Source organism: Neoarius graeffei, chromosome 24 (assembly GCF_027579695.1).
Source record: "Neoarius graeffei isolate fNeoGra1 chromosome 24, fNeoGra1.pri, whole genome shotgun sequence".
NCBI classification, from domain to species: Eukaryota; Metazoa; Chordata; class Actinopteri; order Siluriformes; family Ariidae; genus Neoarius; species Neoarius graeffei.
The window spans coordinates 3,447,740-3,462,196 of NC_083592.1; the positions used below are offsets into that span (position 1 = coordinate 3,447,740).

Genomic DNA, 14,457 nt, shown 5'->3' on the forward strand with positions numbered 1-14,457 from the left:
ACTACTATATCCCCACTACTATATCCCACACTACTATATCCATACTACTATATCCCCACTACTATATCCCCACTACTATATCCCCACTACTATATCCCACACTACTATATCCCCACTACTATATCCCCACTACTATATCCACACTACTATATCCACACTACTATATCCCCACTACTATATCCACACTACTATATCCACACTACTATATCCCCACTACTATATCCCCACTACTATATCCACACTACTATATCCCCACTACTATATCCACACTACTATATCCCCACTACTATATCCCCACTACTATATCCCCACACTACTATATCCACACTACTATATCAACACTTGATTCCTGGCACATATTTGTTTATCTTTACTAGTGGTTTGCAAAAGTAGTAATCAAGTCTTCACACTTTGTTTTAATTTGAAATACCACTGATATTCCATTTATTTATTTTCTAATAAAAATAATATCAAAGCTGTCAAGGTAAGAAACATCTGCCTAGTTGAGGTGATTGACGCTGGCAAAGGTGAGTGGAAAATTATAAATTGTAGGTAGGCCTGTTGATATTATTAATAATATTAATAATAATTGTATGCAGCACTTAATAAAGGTCAAATAAATAGGCCTATAAAATAAATACATTTTAAAAAACAGTGAAATTATAATAATATGAGCAATAGATCAATAGATCACAGCAGTTGTGCTGTGTCCTGCACGTCATTGCTCTCATCCATGGCCAAAGCAAAAAACTCGAATTCTGACGCTCTCTCATTCAGCTGGTCATACACGTTGTCCCCCAAATCTTCAGTTCGCCTGGTCATAGTAGGTGCGGAGAGACTCGCCGCATTGAGCGCATCCTTCTTGTCGGGACACACCTCCTCGGCCACAGCAAGCATGCATACTTTAACAAAGTCCCCATCAGTAAACGGCTTTCCATGGGTAGCTAGTAGGTGAGCTACCTTATAGCTAGCTCAGACAGCAGCCTGGTTGATCTGGGTTTGGTGAAGGAATCCATTCTGTTGTGCAGCCAATCCGCATTTCATCCTCCGAATCCTGTCTTCTCTTGTTTGCCCTCGCAAACTAGCATACTCTTTGTGGCATAGTTCGAATTACGTGGGAGCCAATGGGAGCTGAGCTCCCATTCCCTCAGGCTCCCATGAAAGAAGCAAACTTAATTTTCTGTGGAAGTCTCTCAAATACGTCATATATCACCATAATAAGCTTGAATAGCCTATATCACCATATAAATATAAATAAAACTCATTTCATTTCCGATCACTATGCAGCCATAACTTTGTATTGAACGTGTTATTAAACCGCAACATGTACGGCTGTACTTCACCACCACACCACTATGCGCGCAAACTGAAATTTGCAGCCTGCGAAATTGAATGTGAAGTTAAGTCCGAAGAAGACTTGTCCTCTATCTCACAACGATCTTCCTTTGTTTAACAATATATATAATTTTATATATATACAATATATATATAATTTGTTTAACAATATATATATATATATATATATATATATATATATATATATATATATATATATATATATATATATGCGCAACACCGTGTGTGTGTGTGTGCGTGCGTGCATGCGCGCGCCTGTGTGTGAAAGCTGTGCACTGCAGTGCGCAAAAGTGCGCTGGTCCAGGAGAGCGAGTATGCATTGCTTTTTTTTTTTTTTTTTTAAATAGAGACCCCCATAGGGTCAAATTTATAATTCGAACCCTGCTTTGTGGCGGGTTTCATAGTGACGACGCAGATTATATTCTTTGAAAACCGGCACACTTTCTTTACATACAAGACAAACTGCACGGTCCTTACACTGAACGAAAAAATAATCGGCGGTCCACTGTTCTTTAAAAACTCTGCACTCTCTGTCAGCTTTTCGCTGACCGCTAGCCATTTTGCTGTCCTGAACACTGGCAGTTCTTTGCGCGTGCGCTGCCTGTCACTGCTTGATCGCGAGCATATGACGAAAATTCGGAAAATATGAATAGTTCATTTTATAACTAAATATCAATTTTAATTGATAAAATCACCAAAATACAAGATGCAGACATGTTATTATTTGCCAAAAAGCAATTTAAAAAAATAGGCCATGACCACTTTTGGGGATTGCCTCATAGGGCCGGTTCAAGTGATGGGGGGCAGAGGGGCTGGGGGGCCGGTCAAAGGGGGGTGGCGGGCTGGATCTGGCCCGCGGGCCGTAGTTTGGTGACCCCTGCTTTACAGGGAATTTGAGGTTGAGTGGAGTTGAGGAGAATAAGTGAAGCTGGTTAGGTTTGGAGTTTATTAGTGTTTATTAATGTTTATTGCAGTTCCAGGGTGACTACAATGTGTTCTGTGTGAAATTCAGTAAAATTAGTTTGTGTATTTGTAACTGATTGTCTTTGACTTAAATTATCTGGATGTAAGTTTATGATAGCTAAAGTTAGCTTGAGGCTAATGTCTGTCATATTAGCTTTAGCTATTGTTATTGTTGTTTGTAGTAGATGTAAATGAACAGCAGTAAAAGACTTGCTGAAGGTTTTATCTTGGCGAATGAATATTTCTGTCCAAATGAACTGTCCACATGCTAATTTAGCTGCAGTTTACAGTCAGTGACTACGTTTACATGCACGTCCAAATCGAGCTGCTGTTGGTAATCGAGCAAAGGGTCCCAGCAGGGGTGCCAGAGAAATCCAATCCTACATGCACAAGTGAAATCGGGCTATTGTGCAAGGTGCATTGTGCACCCGAGCCACACGTGGCGCTACACGCCCCATCGTGTTGGTACACTTCCGGTTGTCGTCATGAAGAAGAGCTATAGTGTTGCCAGATACTGCTGACGTTTTCCAGCCCAAAACATGTTCAAATCCGCTAAAATACACTTAAAACCCCCAATCTGGCAACACTAGCAGTTCCGTGTTCAAGCTGTCAGGCTTGCTCTAACAGACTGTATGGCTACAAACTGTCCGGTGTTCTGAAATTTCTTCCTACCTATAATTTCTTCCTACCCGTAGCGGAAATTTATAGCTGTATCTGATATTTTGTCCTACCTTGTGAAAATATCCTACCAGCACATATATCTTCTTCCCTCTGTGTTCAGGGTGGTAGCAAATTATTATAGACATATAACCCCTATAAATATCTGCTTCCCTCCATCTTTTAGGTGGTAGCACATTATTATAGATATCAAATCCCCATAAATATCTGCTTCCTCTGTGTTCAGGGTGGTAGCAAATTATTATAGACATATAACCCCTATAAATATCTGCTTCCCTCCATTAGGTGGTAGCACATTATTATAGATATCAAATCCCCATAAATATCTGCTTCCTCTGTGTTCAGGGTGGTAGCAAATTATTACAGTACAGTGAATATGGTCCAACAACTACTTCAACTTTGCCGCGGTCTTTAGCCGCCCAGAGTTCCTTCACTAAAACAAATACAAAGAAAAAGTGTGGCAAAATATATTTATTAACTTTATGAAAACGTGAATAAATCTTGCAACTTCTGCAGCTGATTTGGACTTGAGTGGAAAAGCTTCCACCCACTTGGAAAAAAAATCAGTAGCTGTCAAAATGTATTGAAAGCCATTGACAGTTTTGGGAAGTGGTCCAGTAAGGTCGATCCCAATCAAATCCCACACGCCAGAGACCTAAAAAAAAGTAATATAAAGATAACCATAACACTAAACTGTTCACCTCCCATAAGGACATAGGGAGAATGTGATTTCACACTATTGTTACCTACTGTATAGTTTTGCACGAGTATTAATATGTATTTACCTTTATCGGCTGCAACTCCCCCACTGCAGTCAATGGTTTTCCAACCTTTTGGCATCTGTCACATTCTAAGATCTTGAAAATATATAAACGACATTATTAACATTATTTGTGTGTGACAGTCAGTTTATATTAAACAAACAAACAAACAAACAAACAAACAAAAAAAACATTAAAAAAAAACATACCCAATTTTTTATGTCTACAGACATCCCGGTCCAGTAGAACCTGGAAGAGATTGCTGCCCATGTTTTAAGGATGCCAGTATGACCTCCCATGGGGGAGGAATGGAACTCCATGAAAAGTCTCCTGGCTTCCTCCCTCTTTTTCAACACCTTCTTATTACCAAACCAGAGATCTTTTTCTGTTCATGATACATTACTTTAATAATGCGTTATCGCCACATACAGTATTCTAAATAACATGCATCATAGACTTGTGATACTAACCCCTTACTCTGAATTTGGAGGCATATCTCCTCAGGTTTTGCCTCTGACTTTTTCCATACCCCGAGGGGTATGTGCCTTCTGTCAGGAGGGCATGCACCTGATCCCATTTACTTTCCATGTCTGTACAGTAATGTTAAAATGACTGTAGGTCAATACACTCTCAAAAGAGATGTGTTAAAAACAACACATATTTAACACATCAGCGTGTTTATATAAGGACAACACAGTTTGTGTTAATAAATGTGTTGAACTCTATAACACTAACTGTGTTGAACTATTTAACACACTAGTGTGTTAAAACAACACAGTTTGTGTTTTATTAAATAAATAAAACACAAACTGTGTTGTTTTAACACACTAGTGTGTTAAATAGTTCAACACAGTTACTGTGTTATAGAGTTCAACACATTTATTAACACAAACTGTGTTGTCCTTATATAAACACGCTGATGTGTTAAATATGTGTTGTTTTTAACACATCTCTTTTGAGAGTGTATCATAGAGACTTGCAAACGAGCCTATGTAATACCAGAGACATGCAAACCCTGCGCTAATGTAAAGGTAGGCTACTGAGTAAGTTTCGAAACAGCTGGTAAACAGAGCTATTACACATCGAACTGCATGCTCTCAGAAACAATCATATCATGTATCATAAAAACGTACATCGTCTTGTAAACTAGCTTAGGCTACACAGTGAGATAATGTATTGTAAAGATGTATTTCGTCTCGCAAACTGCAAAGTCTGGGCTAATTTCGTAGGCGCATGAGCAAGTTTTATGACTACATGAAAATGACAATGCTTCGCAGTATTAGCTATTCAAACTGCATTCAAACACATATCATGCACGTGGCAAGTTGAACTTTTTGACTGTCAAACATATGCATTGAATACTGGTCATAGAAGGTATTAAAAATACAAGAAACTAACCTTGTGTAATACAGTAGCAGAAAATTATGGCCCTGTGAATTCGCCGTTGTATGCATGCGCAGTTAACTCGGGTAGGACGTTTTCATGGGTAGGATGAAATTTCAGAACACCGGCGCAGACCACTGTTTTGTAAGACAACTTATTTTGCACAATAATATTTTTCTAAAGTCCATTTTTTGCTTACAAAAAAAAATTTTTTTTTGCTTACAATTTAACTTATGTCTTAATAAACACACAAAAAGTTCAATTGTTTTGTTTTTATTGACATTCTTCAGATGTTGGACATATATACACACACACACACACAAATACAATGACTTGTTTATGTACACAATTCACAGCTATGCAACAGCTGTACAGATGTATTTGGTGATACAGTAAGTGAGCTAAATTTTAACAGTGCAAACAATGCCACAAAAAGAAAAGATTCATGCCGTTGTCATGATTGGTTGTCATGCCGACCGAGGCTGTTGTGTTTCCCGCTTGTGGTCTCGTCACTCGTCACTTCCGGAAGTAGCTCGACAACTAGCTCGATAGGGTATACATGCACAAAGTAGCTCGGCAGAAATCGCATAAACTAGGTCGTGTAGCTCGATTCCGAGAAATCAAGTTCGGTTCAATTTCAGCCGAATTAAGGTGTATACATGGCATTTTGAACTTCGATTTCAGTCGAGCAACGGCAGAAATTCGATTCTCTCTATGTGCATGTAAATGTAGTGAGTGAGTGCACATGTTCACATCCCCCTCAGCAGTGAAATGTTTCCTGCACAGAGAGAACACAGTCCCACACAGCAGGGGAAAGAGTCCACACTTCCTTCAGGCATTATAAAATGAGAAATGATGATAAATCGAGGTTTGTTTCCTGTTAACGAACATGTTGTTGCCCCTAAACAGGATGCTGTGGCTGTGGAATTGAAGGTGTGGACGCATCACTTCATAACATGTGGCTGTAAAATAACACCAGAGCATTTTCCTTTTGACAGATTTGTAATGGCGTTAGTTTTCCTCTCATCTATCAAAACCAGGTCTGTTCACACTGAGGGTTTGGTTTTTGTTTTCGCCAAAAATCTCTGCAAATCTTTAAATGTAGGGTTAGGGTTAGTCATTTCTAAGTGATTTACAGTTTAATATCTGGAGACAATAAACAAAGCAGGGACAGAACTGCATGTGTGTGTTTTTCAGAACGTTGTTAGATGGTGTTTATTACAGTATTTACTGACAGTGAATGAACCGCTAACCGTGTACACTGTCCTCCGTTTGACTGTAATAATGCTGTTTAATTTTATGAGGATAATCTGAATGTTTGTTGAAATGGCTGTATGTTTCTTCAGTTCAGAAACGGTACAAATAAATCTGTTGGGTTGTGGAGACACGTTTCAGTCTGATGGATGATGATGGAGGTTAGAGGCTGTTATCAACATGGCTACGATGGAGATGTCTGGATCTATAACATCTCCTCGACTACAGCTAACACTAAAGCTCTCTTTTACCAAACTCCAGAGGGAGATGATGCTTCTTCTCTTTTCAGAATAAATTTTGGAAGAACTCTTTGGAGAACAAGTGTCTCAGGTGGATAAAGAAGTGTGTGTGTTATGGAGTGAAAAGGTAAGACATTCCACCTTGTCTTTCCTCTTGGAAATATATGTAAAATGTCTTCAATAGAGATCATATATTTCTCCTCCATAAAGTTCTTGATGAACATTTGCACAATCATTTCTCCTTCATGTTTCTTTTTACTCTCCTGTTCTTCTCTCTCTCTCTGCAGTCCATCCTGATATGGAGCTCACAGAGACGTTACCCAACCAGGATGGAAGCTTCCAGAAGAGGAGCATTCTGAAAGTCCCAGCTGAGGAGCTGCAGAAACACACCGACACCTGCGTGGTTCAGCACAGCAGCTTGGAGAAGGATTTTGATAATATTTCTTGTTTATTAATGGTTTATTTTATATATTTATTTTTGTGTATCCTGTAAAGAAAGAAACTCCTCCCAGTCTGCAGGTACGGTGAACAGTGAATGAAATTTAGTGCACGTTCATCAGCACAGTGTCATTTTTATCTCATTATTGGCTGCTCACTTTCATTCACAGTGAGTCGAGGGTTATAATCTAAACTATAATAATAAGTCTTTTGTTGGATTGTTACTTCTGTTCCACAGTTTCATCAGTGTAGGTGAAGTGGAAATGAAGATACGTGTGGATAAATAGTTATTATCATGACTGTGGTCAGTGTAATGTAACATTTGGAAAAACTCTCAGAAAGTATTTGGAAATATAGCACTGCTGTGGCTTTCACACTGTTCTCATTCTGATATATTTATATTTTACACTGATAAAAAAAAAAAAGTGTTGTTGGATTGTCCACATTTTCTGGGAGTGTTTCAGTGAACTTGCATGGCAGGGCAGTAGTTGACCAGTAGGGGGCAGTCAGACATTCCTGATGTTTGAGGTGAACATTAACTGACGCTCTTGACCAGGACCTGTCTGACTTTATGCATTGCCCTGCTGCCACATGACTGGCTGTATGGATACCTGCATGAGAGAGCTTAATGAGGCGAATGGTGAGCGTGTGTTAACTCGGATGTGCCTAACTTACTGTTTCGTTTGGTGCAACACATCAAACCTGGCTCTTGATAAAAGTGCACTTGCTGCGTCCTGAGAAGGTCCAACAAACATTTATGGGACATGAAGGCACATTCATGACTAAAACACCTTCATGGCATGTTATTGCAGATCCTTTTGGGAATCGTCCTCCTGAGGTTAAATCCGCCCCTCACATCTGGATGACTCTTAACTATATGGCTGATGGTCTGTGGATCAACAGTATTAGAGACTATTTATCCTGTCAGAGCTTTGTTCTTACAAACTGTGTGTGTCTGGCACTGGAAGACGTGCATTTTCTACAGGGCCTGCTAAAAAGTAGCCATTCAACAAGTACAGCTAATGTGGCTGTGTTTTTCTGCTTTCTGAAAGATACGAATGGACTTTCCATAAGTGCACGTTCATGCTTTCCTGAAAGGAAACGCCTTAAACCCCTGTACCAATCTACAGATCTGAAATGCAGTCTGTGCTGAGACTGTTTATGGCACTAGTAGAGTCACAAGCAGAAGTCAAGCATTGCATTTATCCAGGCATTTACTGCAGCCAAGTCAAAGTGCACACAAGTCCGCGCAAGAGCCGAGCCTGAGATCAGTCCAGTCAGAATTGGTCTCTGTCCAGAGTAATTCTGAAAGTCACTTCATCAGGAGGTCGAAGCAGAAGGCCTGTGCTTGTCACCCTACACATTCTCTAGCTGCTATAAATCAGTGTGATTTACCCTCAGCGCTGTTACTCGGGGGGTTATGCTGCATTCCACTTTCCCTGTAGGAGGTCAGTTGCAGGTTGGAATGACGTCGTGTTCCACCTCGACACGTTCGACTTGGATTCCTCCATGTTCATTTTTTTGTTCGCAACAAGCTAGCCACCTAACTGTGGTAAGTGATGTATATTTTCCTCCTCAGCCAACAAACTGTATAGCCAGTGCAGGCCCGTTTCAAGCTATTTGGGGGCCCTAGGCAAAGGGGGATCTGGGGCCCATAATTATCCCCCCCTCGACGAAAGGCCTTATGGCCGCCTACCCACTGAAGACTTAATAAATAAACATCACACATATTGTAATCATTCTTACGATTTTTACTTAATAAATTAACTCTTTACATTATTATAAATAATTATCAAACCCAATTAAACACAAGAATAGACAAAATACACACACACACACACACACATATATATATATATATATATAAATCAAATATGAAAATAAGACAAAAGTAATATAAAATGTACAAATAACACCACTAAATATTTACAGTATATACACAAGTAGAAATAACTTCAAATGGTGATTAAATGATTACAAACATGAATAAGAATCTTAATAAGAACCAGCACACACAGAAAAGTGCAAAAGGTATAGAAAAACACAAAAATTTAAGAATACACAACTAGAATCATGGGCAAAATGTCTAAAACTGCTGCTTGCGGGCTTTGGCTTCAGCAAAGGCAGCCACAATACCCTCCATGTACAAAGACCTGTGGACATCACATTCAATTGACATCAGTGCCAGTCCGGAGAGCCTCTCTTGGCCCATGGCGGACCTCATATAGTTCTTAATAAGCTTCAGAGCTGAAAAGCTCCTCTCACTTGAGGCAACTGACACAGGAAGTGTAAGAAGTAAACGTAGTGCAATGCTTAAATTGCTGTACAAGTCTAGTAGCTTCTCAGTGGAAGCAAAAACAATACAGAGACACAAGCAAAGCAAACTTGCCATGTCGTAGCCATTAGCCGTGCTGATTGCAGCAGGGCTTCCTTGCAGAAAGTTCGGGTTTCTTAGCTAAATTACTGCATTAATATCCAACCAAGGTCACAAACTTAGCCTATTTATGTAAAAAAGAGCTTTCTTGTGAGCCATCTCCTGTCCTACTCCATTCATGCTCACGACACACTAGCTACTTCTGATGAAAGCCATGCAGCTCGCTGAAACTAACTCTGACTATGACATTTTGATAAACACAATAAGTTAATCTGGGAGAAGTTGACAGTCTTTCACCTATTTGTGTGGCACATATTAGAATTTTTAGCCAGTCCTTGCAAGTTTGTAAGCCTGTTGTGCATGACAATGTTTACATCACTGTTATAAACACAGTCTACAAGATAACTACCATTAACGTAAGCTAGCTACCAAATTTGCTTGTCGACCCGCTTGGTATTAATGAGTGTGTACATTCTCACTTACCAGTGTCTTGCTTTTTCTGTCTTCCTCTTCCCTTTTCTTCTTTCTCTTCTGGCTCCCTCAGGGGTAATTTCGCTTCATATTTGATTTTGGGGCAGCATGGTGGTGTAGCGGTTAGCACTGTCGCCTCACAGCAAGAAGGTCCGGGTTCGAGCCCCGTGGCCGGCGAGGGCCTTTCTGTGCGGAGTTTGCATGTTCTCCCCGTGTCCGCGTGGGTTTCCTCCGGGTGCTCCGGTTTCCCCCACAGTCCAAAGACATGCAGGTTAGGTTAACTGGTGACTCTAAATTGACCGTAGGTGTGAATGTGAGTGTGAATGGTTGTCTGTGTCTATGTGTCAGCCCTGTGATGACCTAGCGACTTGTCCAGGGTGTACCCCGCCTTTCGCCCGTAGTCAGCTGGGATAGGCTCCAGCTTTCCTGCGACCCTGTAGGACAGGATAAAGCGGCTACAGATAATGAGATGAGATTTGATTTTGGGTTTTTTTTGCCACGGAGCTCTGCAACCACTTGACTGGACGGAGATGGGCATTGAGGGGTTGACAGACTGTCATTGCACTTTTCGGCCAAAGCATGTAGGGAGGCACTGTTGTGCATTAGGGGGCCCCCCTTGGAACTAGGGTATTTCAACAAGTGTCATTAGGCGCTGCGCTGCCACGCTCAAAAAGTTGTCATTGCTATTGAATACATAACCAGTCGTTCGGCAGCGGGGGCCCTTCGAGGGCTGGGGCCCTAAGCAATTGCCAAGTCTGCCTACTTTGTTGCAACGGGTCTGAGCCAGTGTTATTGGTTCGACAAGCGAATATTTAAATAAATAATTTTTAAATTAAAAAAAAAATTATTTAAATATTGGCGGCATGGTGGCGTAGTGGTTTGCACTGTCATCTAACAGCAAGAAGGTTCTGGGTTCGAGCCCAGTGGCCGACAGGGGCTTTCCGTGTGGAGTTTGCATGTTCTCCCCATGTCTGTGTGGGTTTCCTCCGGGTGCTCCGGTTTCCCCCACAGTCCAAAGACATGCAGGTTAGGATAATTGGTGGCTCTAAATTGATTGTAGGTGTGAATGTGAGTGTGAATGGTTGTGTGTCTCTATGTGTCAGCCCTGTGATGACCTGACCACTTGTCCAGGGTGAACCCCGCCTCTCACCCATAGTTAGCTGGAATAAGCTCCAGCTCACCCACGACCCTGCACAGAATAAGCGGTAATGGATGGATGGAATTTAAATATATGCTCATTTATAAAAAAAAAAAAATGTAATGTCAGCAACACGTTTCAGAAAAGTTGGGACAGGGGCGTGTTTTTCACTGTGTTGCATCACCTCTACTTTTAGCAACACTCTGTAAACGTTTGGGAACTGAGGAGACCAATTGCTGTAGTTTTGAAAGAGAAATGTTTTCCCATTCTTACCTGATATACGATTTCAGTTACTCAACAGGTCGGGGTCTTCTTTGTTGTATTTTGCACTTCATAATGCACCAAATGTTTTAAATGGGAGACAGGTCTGGACCGCAGCAGGCCAGTTTAGCACCTGGACCCTTTTACAACAGAGCCGTGCAGTTTTAATACGTGCAGAAAGTCGTTTGGAAGAAGGAAGGCCTTCCCTGAAAAAGATTTTGTCTGGATGGCAGCCCTGTTGCTCTGAAACGTGTTTATATCATTCAGCATTAATGATGCCTTCCCAGATGTACAAGCTCCCCATGTCATGTGCACTAATGCCCCCTCATACCATCACAGATGCTGCTTTTGAGCTGTGTACCACGGGCGATTAGTCCAAGACAACGAGGGAGGCTCAGCCTCCTCTAAAAATGACGAACATCGTGTAGGATGAATTGCGCTAGGCTTATGTTATAGCCGACCTTATAACATTGCTATTTCAGATCCAGAATCATAGAAATATATGTGCTCAACCCACTACAGTGCGAAATCATTCCGTTATAACTTTCCCCAGTTCGCCTAATGTGTGCGTGAGTTTTTCCCCCTCGTGACAGCGCGATGCAGCCCAGATTAAGTGCACTTCAATGGCATTTGGGAGCTATGCGCTTGTCAATCTCAAAATGCAAGACGGTTATTGGACAAATACTGCGAAAATGCCCTCCCACGGACTCCCAGCCTCACAGTGGGAGGGACATGGCAGTTTCCGCGAGGAGACTGGTGATTGGTGAAAGCGGCCGGATATTTTCTTTGATTGACAGCTCGTTTCAAATATAGACAGGCAGTGGTGAATTTCAGTTCAGTCCCATGCGGATTCGCAAGTGCTGTGGTGTATTGTAAGAGATCAGCTTGCATTTTGATTTCATTCATTACATACGGTTTCTACCAGCTTTTTTAGTTTGTATATATTCATCTCATCTCATTATCTCTAGCCGCTTTATCCTTCGACAGGGTCGCAGGGAAGCTGGAGCCTATCCCAGCTGACTATGGGTGAAAGGCGGGGTTCACCCTGGACAAGTCGCCAGGTCATCACAGGGCTGACACATAGACACAGACAACCATTCACACTCACATTCACACCTACGCTCAATTTAGAGTCACCAGTTAACCTAACCTGCATGTCTTTGGACTGTGGGGGAAACCGGAGCACCCGGAGGAAACCCACGCGGACACGGGGAGAACATGCATAGTTTGTATATATTTTCATTGTAAATAAAGTGTAAATATAGTGTTGTCAAGTTTGCTATCTTAGTTCCAGAAATTTCATTTGAGTGACTGAACTTGAACTTGAGGGGGCTAGTCAGCTAGCAAGAAAGCTGCGCACGGATGCCAAGCATTGCTGATTTAATTTTGGCAAAGCCATTTGCCAGTCTTCCTTTCAAGGAAAAAATTTAAATTAAAGAGCAGGGTAGACCAAATTGACTTGGTGAAAAAGGTAGGGAATAATACTCGTTCCTTTCAGCTCTCCTGGTACGAGAAAGTGAATTGGCTAACAGCAAGTGACCCACATCAACAACAGTAAATAGGCTACTTTAGTAATATGTCATGGATGGACCAAAAATATAGAATCTATTTAAAATGTTTATATTGGGGGCGGCACGGTGGTGTAGTGGTTAGCGCTGTCGCCTCACAGCAAGAAGGTCCGGGTTCGAGCCCCGTGGCCGGCGAGGGCCTTTCTGTGTGGAGTTTGCATGTTCTCCCCGTGTCCGCGTGGGTTTCCTCCGGGTGCTCCGGTTTCCCCCACAGTCCAAAGACATGCAGGTTAGGTTAACTGGTGACTCTAAATTGAGCGTAGGTGTGAATGTGAGTGTGAATGGTTGTCTGTGTCTATGTGTCAGCCCTGTGATGACCTGGCGACTTGTCCAGGGTGTACCCCGCCTTTCGCCCGTAGTGGAATAGGGATAGGCTCCAGCTTGCCTGCGACCCTGTAGAACAGGATAAAGCGGCTAGAAATAATGAGATGAGATGAGATATTATATTGGAATATATATTTTTCTGGATATGAATTAAACACAGCTACAATTTGGAAAACATTTTTAAACAAAAACACAGCCGAGAACATTTCACACTACAGACCTGGATTAAAAGTGAAGGGTTATCAAAATTGTCAATAAAACATTTCTCAGTCAAAATAAGTAAAATATAGGGAAAGTGTCATTGAATGAAATGTGTGGCCCCCAGCTCTATGTTTGGCTCCCCAAGGTCAGTGCTTGTGCCTATTCCAGAACACTCTGCTGTTACTGCTGAGGTTCCTGACAAAGAGCTGCTTTCAATAATCAATTTTTAAACATGCCACAATTTTAAAATATAAATTGTTAAAGTATACCCCCCCAACACCACCATCATGTATATTGGACAGTAGGCTAATGGGCCAAAAGAACCTGTTATTTCACAGTTTATGACCCTGCCAACAATCAGCCAGATCAGAGGTAAGAGTATGGGCAAAATTGATGTTTTTTTTTCTTTTTTCTTTTAAAATCTGGAAATATCGTAACCGACCAGCCTCCCCTGTTTGAAAGACTATCAGCTGCCACTGATGTGCACTGATAACAAACCGGATGGTCCCTCTCCTCTTTAGCCTGGAGGATGTGGGGTCCATGATTTCTAAAAAAAATTTCTACTTTTGATTCATCAGACCTCAGGACAGTTTTCCACTTCGCCTCAGTCCATCGTAAAAGATCTCGGGCCCAGAGAAGGGGGCGGGGTTTATGGATATTGTTTATATCTGGTTTTAACTTGCGTTTGTGGATGCAGTAATGAAGTGTTTCCACAGACGATGGTTTTCTGAAGTGCTCCTGAGCCCATACAGTGATTTCCACTACAGACATGTGTCTGCTTTTAATGCAGTGTCTCCTGAGGGCCTGAAGATCACAGAATCAGAATTTATCATTGTACCAAGTACAACGAAATTAAAAGCTAACCTTAAAGTGCAAGACCACATAAAAATAGAACAAGACCACATCGGAATAGAACAGACAAAAAACAACAACAACAACCCACCCACACAAGACCACATAAAATAGAACAGTACCCAAAACATACAATACAAACAACATACATCTCCAAAAAAAACACCACCATAAAGTCCATATTGCATTTGTTATT

At 41.3% G+C, this 14,457-nt stretch overlaps 1 long non-coding RNA gene across 1 annotated transcript; it reads right to left on the reverse strand.

Annotated features, from left to right (window-relative positions):
* Nucleotides 1–3,460: 3,460 nt before the first annotated feature.
* Nucleotides 3,461–4,102, reverse strand: LOC132872438 (uncharacterized). The gene is made up of 3 exons (XR_009651441.1): nt 3,968–4,102; nt 3,783–3,854; nt 3,461–3,652 (listed from the first exon to the last, which is right to left on the reverse strand). It is a non-coding gene; the product is annotated as an uncharacterized LOC132872438 (long non-coding RNA).
* Between the last annotated feature and the right edge of the window lie 10,355 nt (nt 4,103–14,457).